Source organism: Haliotis rufescens, unplaced genomic scaffold (genome assembly GCF_023055435.1).
Source record: "Haliotis rufescens isolate VD_foot unplaced genomic scaffold, xgHalRufe1.0.p SCAF_3, whole genome shotgun sequence".
Taxonomy (NCBI): Eukaryota; Metazoa; Mollusca; class Gastropoda; order Lepetellida; family Haliotidae; genus Haliotis; species Haliotis rufescens.
This window is the reverse complement of record NW_025964001.1, coordinates 29,565,233-29,577,422: the sequence shown is the minus strand read 5'-3', so window position 1 is coordinate 29,577,422 and position 12,190 is coordinate 29,565,233.

Below are 12,190 nucleotides of genomic sequence, written 5' to 3'. Positions count from 1 at the left end.
AACCCACTGGAAATACGGTATCTTATATTTGTTATGCCAAGTCTGAATAACGAACCCGGTGCTGGTTTGTTTTTCGTTATTCAAAAGTACCGAATAACTAAACAGCTTTTGGATGATGATGTAAGACGAACCTGCTGTCATATATTAAATGAGTTTCAGTGTATTTGACCACATTACTGTAGTTGTTTAATATACAGCCTTCGAATAACGAACCCGGTTCTTGCTTGTTTTTCGTTATTCGAAAAACGAATAACGAATAACGAACCCGCTGCTAACTTCAGGCCCCTTAAATCTGTGTGGTGGACACGGACGATGTTCAAGGAGTTCAAAGCCATTCGTCCATTGCAGCTATGACAACTTTACGGACTTGTGCACAGGTGCACTGTCCTTGTGGAACAATACAAATTAGTGAGTTATCCGGGATGTTTTGCCTTGACATACTCGCACAGTTGCCGAAGCGGATTAGCATAGATTTGGTCACTCTAATGGTCTGACCATTCAGGAGCGAGTCCACCAGTAGGATTCCTATAGAATCCCAGAACACCGAATCCTTCGCTTTGCCAGATAATGGAACAGACTGAGATTTGGCTTTTTTCTTCGGGGGAAGCCTTAGATGTTTCCACAGCTTTTTGACTGTTGTTTAGTGTCTGGCTGATAGTGGCGAACCCAAGTCTCATCTATAGTTACCAATCGCTGAACAAAATCAACTAGGTCTCCTTCAAAACGATCTACGTTCTCACCTGAGACTATGAACCTGGAGCGTTTATTATCGGTAGCGTGATGGTGAATAGGTCTTCAGCAACCCATGCTTTCTGTAAAAGCGTCAGGCTCGCTGACTTGCATGTCATCGCATTCAAATTATGTAGATCGATGCTCATGATGTCAATCACTGGATTATCTGGTCCAGATTCGCTTATTTACAGACCGCCATCATATACCGTATTTTCTTGAGTATAGTGCGCACCCGTGTATAATGCGCACCCCCCTCTAGCGGGTTCAATATTTTGAGAAAAAAAAAGAAATTTGAATATTATGCGCAGAAAAAAATTATACCGTACCCTTTCAGCGAAGTCCGGCAAACGAACGGGTGATGAGAAACTTCGTCAGTACAAATTCGAAATTTGAGATAAAAAATCACCAGACATGTTTATTTACCGATTAAATAGTATTTATTGTTCTGCTAGGCATTGTTTTATATCCAGGGATTAAGATTACCTTGTGTATTGTCTCGTAAACTAAGCCGGAAACAGCAATCAGCTGTACACACGTTTTCTTGGAATCGACCGGTGATTCGGTCAAGACACACCCAATGATATAACTTTATATGATTTTTAATGCAAGGATCGGCAAAAATTGTATCTGAAACTATTTTTTTTATCAGGAATAATATATTCCATTATTTTCTTAATTATATGCAACCTTTACTAAACATATTTAAAATAATAATAACCCTAAGCGAAGCAGCTGATCGCTATTCCCGGGTATTATATTTTACATGGAACCAATCTGACCAGTCACCGTCAAGGCTCACGCGCACATGATCGCGTGATCGCGAGAATTTCATGTTGACATAGAATCGTCAAACAAAAACAAATATGACTTTTAACGAGTCAAAGTATGTCATTTATGATATATGTATCCATTCTCTGTCAACTAAAGTTCGTTTCAAGGCGTCAATAGCGGTATTCTGACCGTGGTTTCTGTTAATAACGGTGAGTTGTGCGATCTTCCGATCGCTTCACACACGATTTCGCCGAAATTAATAAAAACAATATTAAAAGGAATTTTGAATAAAATTAATGAAATAAGTTACAAACATAAGTCCAGATATACAAATAACACTTTTTATAGCCAGACAGTGTAATTACATGATTATTTTGCGTAATTCAGGTGGTCAGGCTTGCTGACTTGGTTGATGCATGTCATGGTATCTCCATTGCGTGGATTGATGCTCATCATGTCAGTGGATTGTCTGGTCCAGACCCGATTATTTCCAGACCATGGTCATATAGATGGAATATTGCTGAGTGCGGCGTTCAACAACAAACAAACAAACAAAACATCATTAGCGTTTTCTTAGTGAGGCATCTTAGAGGCTTTCTCTTTCCCGCCAATGCCCAACTTTTGTTTGTTTGTTGTTTAACGCTGCCCTCAGCAATATTCCATCTATATGACCATCGTCTGGAAATAATCCGGTCTGGACCAGACAATCCACTGACATGATGAGCATCAATCCACGCAATGGGGATACCATGACATGCATCAACCAAGTCAGCAAGCCTGACCACCCGATCCGTTAGTCGCCTTTTAAGGCAAGCATAGGTTGCTGAAGACCTATTCTACCCTGGATCTTCACGTTCATGCTACTGATAATAAATGCTCCAGCTTCTCTTGGCTGTGAAAATCATGGCCAGGTATGGTTTGTATGTTGTCCATTCTGGGTCTGAGTCTGGATTGACAACAGAAGCATTGATCAATGCAATTGAGATATGATGACATGTGCAACATAACCTGACCACTGAATCCATTCTGTGGCATCTTTGGTTGCTGGGGTTGTTTTTTCAATCCAATGATGTTAATCCCTGGAATGTATGGTCCAGACTCGATTGTTTTTATAAGAGATCACCGTCAAATAGCTGGAATATTGCTGAGTGTGCCGCTAAACAACAAACAAAACAAACTGGGGACCCATTCTGCCCTGGAATACCCACAGGGATAGAGTCTTGATCTTGGCTTGTGGGCCACCTTCATGAAAGGGTCAAATCTTCTTGCCTCCCATTCTGATACAAAATACATAACGTAGTTTGCTTTTATAATTGGTAAGTTTATTGGTCTATGAATGGTTTATTCCTATGGAAACACAGGACTGATTGGACAACCTCCAGTGATGATGGGTTTTGACAGTAGACATACCCTCCTCATCGCACATGACTGAGAGCAGCTTCTGTCAGACACTGGACACATAGTAACTGTACAGAAAAAATCTCAGCAAATATCAACATTACATTCCCCTGCATCACAATAACCCTTATGGAAATTTGATTGCTTTTAACAATGCACTTGGCACCAAACAGCATGGTACATCAACACCTTTGTACAATTTTTTAAAACGCAAAGCTGCAAAAAGAAAATATTTTGATAAAGATAATTTAGATACGACTCATGATTTACACATATTTTCATAAAAATATACACACAATTGAGTTAATTACAAAGTGATTGGATAAATCAAAAATATTATCTCCATAGCAAACAGTCCTCTAAGCTCTAACTCTTTTTAAACCTGAAGCATTATGAGCCCAAAATGTAAGATTCTCTTATATTGAAACTCTTGACTAGGTAAGATTGATGAATTGATATCAATATATTGATTCTATGTCAACAAGTGAGTGGACAGTGTGTGACACATCTACACAACACAACAGTGAAACCAGGAGGTGTCCCAGGTTGTCATACCATCTGTTCTCCATGCTGACATGAACTGCACAGGACAAGATATTACTCTTCAAATCAATTCTACCGAGAAGCAATCCTATCAACATGATCAATACTGTACATTCTGGTTTAGTGAACTACCTTAAAATTTAACTGATAATTTTGAATCTCTTATATCCAAACGGTGAAATCCTACTTGTAGCGTGGTTGGTTTCTCTGGAAATTCCAGGCTTTCTGTCATTAGAGTTGAAAACAATATATTCTCTTTCATACTCCAGTTATTCCAAATAATGATAATGTGTCTGTGAAATAGTACAGAAAGTGTGAAAAGTATCCAAATGAAATAATACCTTTGTACTAATCCCATAAGCATGGCTATTATTAAATACATTTCTTAGTATGGAAAGAAATATCTTCTTGTTTATGAAAGGTTACAATAAATACAACAAAATGTGTTAGATTAAACATTTTTGTTTACAACGCTTTTAGCAATATTCCAGCAATATCACGTCAGGGAACACCAGAAATGGGCTTCACACATTGTCCCTATGTGGGAAATCGAACCCAGGTCTTGGGCGTGACGAGCAAATGCTTTAATCACTTGGCTACCCCACTGTGCCGCAAGTAAAACAAGAAATTAAATTGATCTGTCAGAATATATCAGTACGGGGGCAAGATGAACATGTGCCACATTAAGACGGTCATATTCTTGTGATACAAATGGTGAGACCAATGGTGTTTGTGGTGATATTAGGACCAAATTCGACATTAGTGAATTAGTACTGCTGAAATGGTCATCAGCAACATTCTAGTCACTACTCCACAGAAGTCCTAGAACTTGGACAAATACAAGTATACTATGAGCTTGCCTTCTCCACTTACTGAAACATTTCTGACACCTTCTAGAACAAGATGCCATTCCTGAAAACAAGGTGTACATGTTTCAAGTTGCCTGTACAAAAACATTAGGGACAGTGTTTATCTTTCTGACTTTCCCCACGTTCGTTCATCTACCAGGCCTATTGTACATACCTACAGGTCTCCATTCCATTCTCATAAAGGTAACACTTTGGCCAACCAAATCAAAACCAGATCTTTTACTCAAATTCTAAGGGTATCAAATCTGATCTGTTTTGGCAGATCTTGCCATGTCTATATTTCAGTTGACTTACGCCAGTGTCTATGTTGCAAATTTTGCACAACTGATAAACTTTTAGGGACGTCCCTTGCATTTTCACTACAAATATAGCGAATCTCACAAGTGACTCACTCAAATAACTTTCACAGCTTTAGTGCCCAATGGTATCTCTTTCGTGGGATACCAGAGACTGGTTATTCTCTGGCATTGACATATTGTATTTCCTTTCCAATGAGGACGATTGTTCATAGTGAAGTGGGTGAATCTAAGAAACAGGGGCCAAGCTGGTGGAAGATGTCACATATACAACTTTAACTATTCCTTTAAACAGGATTATGAAGAAGAACTATGAAATTACTATTTACAACAGTGCCTAAACATATTCCATATGAACAGTCTATACAGATGAGAATATACATGGCAGACATCAGCAAGCAACAACAGTGGGAAATGAAAGACAAAAGGAGCATGGGTGTGTCATGCATCTCAACAATGTAAACATGTCCATCTGTGCTGGCAGCACTATGGACCAACTCACAAGCACTCAAAACAGCTATGCATAGAAGGTAACTCAACCAAAGAAATTGTTCAGTAATACAGTCTATTCACATTGATTAAAAAAAGGAAACAAGAAATTAATCATGAAAAAGGTTTCACTATATTCACCTTTGAAATCTACAATTCTACATGTGATGATAAGTTTTACAAATCACCTTATTAATTTTACTTTTGTAATGGAAATGGTTTAGTAGCTTATATTGACCAATTCAAACTTTTGGAACAATGAAACTCAGACCAATAAAAATATTTGTATAATTGATTCAGTACTGAGAGTACTGTAATAGCTTTGTAATTAATATCACTATTTTAAAACAACATGACATCTTTTTACACTGCATAACGCCAAAGAAATCATTTTGTTAAGATAAAAGGACAACAATGAATCCATTACAAGTTTAGCCAATAGGATGTACTGTTACATGTTTTGGAAGGTTTAAACAAATCAGTCTTTTTCTCTAGCACCACTGGCATCAGGGGAAACGCATCAATGTTTTGAGAGTCACTGCCCGAAACACATTATGTATTTATTTTTCAGCCTACAGTTCAATATGACCACAATGATGTAAGCATACGTCTTCTCAATAAAGACTTACAACAGTTGTAGCACTGAGATTATTTTCTGACACAGGACCCTTGGCCCTGCTCCACCAAGTCATCCTAAACCTGTGATGATTGCAACTCACACACAACAACACAGACTGACGACAGCGCTAATATCGCTATGCGGAATGCAGCCTGGATAGTATCAATAAGCACTTATGACAGATTTGAATCTTGTTTAGAAGCATTAAAGATGACAGACAGATGAGAAAGTATTTTAGAAGCATCAACAACAGAAAGATCAGAAAGTATTTAAGAAGTATTTATGACAAACAGATCAGAAAGTATGTTAAAAAGAATAAAATGACAGATCATTAAGTTTCATAGAAGAATTGAACGACAGATCAAATAGTATTTTTGAGGCACCTATGAGATCTTTTCTAATCAGCATAATTCTAATTTTTGTCCAAGGTTCAAATGATTCTGCTTAACAAAGATTATGCATGTCTCAAATCTCCCCTATTGGAAGAGAAGGTCCTGCTAATGTTTGACGTTCCGTAATGAGTGATATAACAGCATGGATGAAAACAAACAGGAATTTATTCACGTGAACAATTACGGCTGATTAATTTAATTCAGCTGGAACACAATTAGTGAACATGGTGTGATTATTCCATATTGTGAGGATTGAAATATATTGGAAATCATTGAATATAAGTAGACTTTGTTTCCCACGAGTAAGGTACAGACTCAGGACACATCATTTAGTTTGATACCAATCTCATTAAAATCAGATATTAGTTCTCGCTACAGCTAAACAAAGATCTGAGGACATCCCATAACGGGTCATGGCAGACCGACCTTGCGCGAACTGTGACCGACCAATGGAATGACCAATCAGAAGGCATCTTTCTTGTGCTTTACGGCACTAATTTCAAATTGGCGACTATGCTTCGAAACATATTTTGACAAATTCTCGATTACAAATTTGAAACCTGAACAAAAGAACATTCTGGAATGGCTAATAGATGGTCTAGATTGTATGGATTCAGTCATTAAACCCGTAACTATCGTTCGGAGTTAAAAGTTTTCAAGGTTGCATTATTAGAAATCACATTCCGACTGTCACTTTCATAATCTGGTAAGCGATGCTCTGATTGGTCAGATGAAAGGTCGTTCTGACGTGACCCCTAAAGGGATGTCCTCAGATCTTTGTTTAGCGGTAGCGAGAACTGAGGTCTGATTTTAATGAGATTGGTTTGAAACAGGCAAAATTTGCAAAGACTGATCTTTGATGCAGACACATATCATTCACATAAGAATAAAACTAATTTCCTCATACAAACAGACAAATAGAGCATATGTAAATGCCCTATCAATCAGAGTGAAAGAGTGAATATGACTTTACACCATTTTTGCAATATCACGGCACAGACATTTTAAATTGGCTTCGCATGTTGTTCCCACAGAGAACATCCAAGAAAGAAACCCTTAGGCATACATGATGAATGATGCTAAATCCATAGAATCATATCTTAAGATTCAGCATTGCGTGTACCAGTAACCATCACTTTGAACATCAAATGATACACAAATTTTATCACCAGAGTAAATACAAAGCAATATCTCCGGTAAGCTGATGAATAAAGAGTGATCTAGTAATCAATTGCACCATAACATGTGTATATAATACATAACATGGACTTTCAATCTAGAGATTATCTCCAAAATCAATTGTCAAATGAAAACAATCTTACACATAGCATAAGTATTTATATCAACAATATATACATATAATAAGTTTATATCCTGGCTACTGGTGCAGTATGCACCGTAGTCATATGTATATCACATAGGATGGCAACAGTGCAATGATAACCATAGTAACAGGTCATCGTGCCCCTCTGCAAACAAAATAGGGGAATATTGTGGTGCATGTTTGAATTTAGAACCTCAGACAGGAAATGAAAACAAGAACACCATAATATTCATGTTAAAATGTCACTCCTTGGTCCATAAATGACCCTCCTAAATTGTGTCTATTTATTTCATGATTTTACCCATAACATCTTTTGTTTTGTTCAATACAGAGAAAATGCTATTACTATTCTGTTTGATAAAAGTATGTTTGTTTCAGTAGAGATACATTACCGTATGTGTGTTTACATATATCCAATTGAAGAGATCGACCTGTTATGTTAAGAAAGATAGACAAAATGGGGTAGAGATTTTGCTGTATTTTTTATGGAGTATACTGGATGAGTACCCAGCTGTTTCTATCATTGTACTTGGACTTGTTTGTTTGTTTGTTTGTTGTTTAATGCCGCACTCAGCAATATTCCAGCTATATGACGGCAGTCTGTAAATAATCAAGTCTGGACCAGACAATCCAGTGATTGACATCATGTGCATCGATCCACGCAATTGGGATACGATGACATGCATCAACCAAGTCAGCCAGCCTGACCATCCGATCCTGTTAGCTGCCTCTTACAACAAGCATAGTTGCCTTTAAAGGCAAGCATGGGTTGCTGAAGACCTACTCTGATGCAAAAAATCCCACCTCCTGCATATTAGCAGTTATTAGCAAGGTAAAATAACGTGTTTTTTTCAATACGCACCCCAAAATTATGTATTTAAGTAGAAGTTGAAACCTTAGACTAACATTTAGTCTATGAAATCTTATATTACACAATATCCTTCTTGACTCTAAAAAAAATAAAAAATTCCCGATGCTGATTTCATAGAAATGTGGAATAGAGCTAGAGCTGGCTAGACTTGCTTTTGTATACGCTTCTAGATTGTGTTTTTTTCATAAAATAAATTTATTCCAGTCATGGTACAGGGCTATAGACACCTGTGCAGTTCTGATTGAAGTAAGTAATGATTTAATCCTATAATCTGTGAACAGAGTCAAGGGTTCTACACAACAGAAAGGTGACAATGACAAGAACACTATTGTCATCACAGCACTGCTCTTGAATGAGGTGCATATCTTGTATGGCATGGCAATATTTACATAAATTGAAAGGGAACAAGCTCATACAATGCATCAGTAGATATTGTCATGAGAAACTTGGCTAATATATGACCCCATGGACGACATTAATTCTGTTGGGTCTTCCTATCATACAATGGTGCTAAACTATAACATGACACAATTCCACTTTGTTGAAGCTGAAGTGAGGTCTCATATATATATATGTAAATTGATATATCGTTGTGGTTCCGACTACATGACTTTACCATCCAATGAGTGAGTATGATTTTACGCCACGTTTTTAGCAATATTCCAGCAATATCATGGCGGGGTACACCAGAAATGGGCATTTCACTTTGTACCAATGTCGGGAACCGAACCCGGGTCTTCGGTGTGACGAGCGAATGCATAAACCACTAGGCTACCCAACTGCCCCCTTTATCATCCAAAACTGGCTTCCACAGAAGGTATCACTTGGGAGAGATCAAGTGATATACTGTCATGAAATTGCTTCACAATGCTTTGCAAACCATTGAAATGACATTACTAATCTCTCTGGATAGCTGTACAGTTTACACTCAAGACACTGCTTATTACCGTAAACAACATGAAAAAGTTAAAAGAATGATTTTGGATGATAAATAGAATCTTACCCGTAAGTCTTTTCATCTCAAATATAGCAACACTCGTTGATAAAAGTTTCAACCTGCTTGGCAAGCCTTGGAGTTTGAAGCTATTATCCACTTGTGTTGATATATTGCATATAAAAAGACATGCTGGTTATTTTCTCTATCAATAATTAGTCAGTTGTCAAGGAGACATTTTCAGTTTGATAGGATTCATATTCCTGTAAAATGTACATTTTGGTTAACTTTTTCTTGTATATTTAAGAAAACCAAATGGAAAAAACATAAGGGTTTGGCAACAAAAACTTGGGTAGCTTGTATCAAAACCACAACATTCTATTTCAAACCACATGACGGATATCCTGGAAAATAAAATGTTTACTTGTACAACACAACCATATGCAGTCTTGAGACTGAAACTGAATGCCCTGTCTATAACAGCAAAGCAAACACACAGATCTTCAATGATTAAAAGGTCTAAAAATCAATTTAAAAAGAAACGGGGTACACTTCAAATGATATGTCATTGTCCTGTTGTTGACAGCACTCATCTTACAGTTAAATGAACTAAGAAAACAAAGTTAGCCATAATATAGAGTTGATACAACAATGTTTCCAATCCCCAGAAGAACAAATCGGAAACAATCTTAGTCCAATCCATGACCTGAATCAAAGGGTTAAAGCATATCGATGTAGCGCCCAATGCAGTAGACCACACCAGTATTACTCCAGGTGACACAAACAATCGACTTCGCCAAATAGGAATAAATGAGGGTGCCAAACCCCACACACCAGGTTTCCAGCACACCACTTAATTTGTCTTTGCAGTGTTAGAAATTGGCACTAGTCCTGTAGTCCTTGCCAAACTGCCTAATAGTTAAGGTATCATAAGGACTAGTAGAAATTAGCCATTTTTAAGGGTTTAGCTATATGTTATCATTATAAGGACTGGTGGACTAAAAATGTTAGTTTCTACTGCTGCTTTGGAACTCTGCTGAGCAAACTGCAGCACCTAAGACACATGTAAGATGAGTTGGCCAAGAGTACTTCACTCATGAGTACCAGTACACGGTCATATGGACAAACAGATATTGCTAGATATATTCGTCCAAACTTTTGACAAGTGAGTGAGTGAATCTTGTCTGTTTTTTTAACAATATTGGTCAACAACTCTGCAGGGGACTCCCAACAAAATAAAATGGGCACCCAAGAGGTTAGACTGCCTCTGTGGTCTAGTGGATACCGTGTTTGCCCGAAAAGCAGAAGGTTGATGGTTCGATACCCCAGTTGTGTAAAACCAAAAGACATTAAAGGATGGTACTTCCTGTTACCCTGCCTGACGCTCGGCATTAAGGGGACGAAACAAGGACTGGTTGGCTCGGAGTTAGTTTTCTGTGTCTGAGTGGGGCATTCATGTTAAACTATGGCATGGTATCTCAGAAGGCCAGCATTATAAAACCGGCATAAGTCGGACTAGTACAAACAGCCATACACCCGTATGCATGCACTTTGTCATATAAGTGAAATAATCACGACTGCGATGTTAAACCCCATTTCACCCCACCCCACCTCACCATGAGGTGAAAATATATTTGGCATATGGAGCAAAATCTACCACACTCCCTTGGAGTAAGTTATGGAAAAGTCAGAAGACATTTTTGAACAAAACAATTGTACAGCATTCACAGACTGAAGTAAATGATCAAACATTAATCTAACATCAATACATGCGCAGTTACTTGCCAAAACTCCCCTAATAAAAATGTTTAACAATCATTTTGACACATTCATCTTTGAGAAAGTTTACGGTTAACTAGCTGTATCATATATTGGTTTTAATCATAATAATCTTGTGGTTATGAGATGGTTAGGGATAGCAAGTCTTGAACCTATTTTCAAGACCCTTGTTCATTCGACATAGTACCAAAACTACACAGCACATGGGCAGCTTGCTTCATTCAGTAGCATCAAGTTTACCCCGGAAGTGTTGTTGTCCAAATAGTTGGATATCATATCATATCATAATATCAATTCCATTACAATAGAATGTTCCAATTACAGTACAATAGAATGTTCCAATTACAGTAGAATAGAATGTTCCAATTACAATAGAATAGAATGTTCCAATTACAGTACAATAGAAAGTTCCAATTACAGTACAATAGAATGTTCAGAACATATTGACATACAGGACGATCGTGGTTACGTGTAGGCCAAATAGACGGTTTCAACAGTCTTTAACATATGACTTACTATTGGAAGACTGGCATACCTATACAGTGTACATGTCACCCTTAGTATCATGCACATTACAGAATTGGCTTGTACCTTTTATTCAGTGGTAACTGGTAATCACTGTAAGGACTTGTGTTCTATGTTTATAATCATGCTTTGACGGAGAACAAGAACAACATACCCTGAACCTTTGTTGACATGCTTAATACATGTATGTGTGATATATTCACTTGGATGAAAAAGATGATTTATTTTCCTGACACTTTGTCTCATCTAGTTGTCAGTGGTAAGTTCCCCTCGTAACCAACTATTTACCTCAAGTAAACATGACAGCTTCATGCATATTTCATCTTACATGCATTCCAGTGAGAATGTAACACTTGCTTTGTTGACTTGACTCATAGGGTCATATGGGACCCTAACACAGTTTTCTCTGTCTCTATAGAGTAAGAGTGAGTGAGTGAGTTAGGTTTAAAGCAGTTAAACAGTAATACAGTTATATCACGGCGCGTCAGCTTAATGTGGGAGGAAAGCCCCAAGTGATGCAGGTCTCAGACGTTTACCACTTCGGTGAAACCCACGAGCACGGGTATGGTGCTGACAAACCTAGAAACATAATTGGGGTGAAAAGGGATTCGAGCCCACAATCATAGATTTCTGACATGCCCAAGGGAC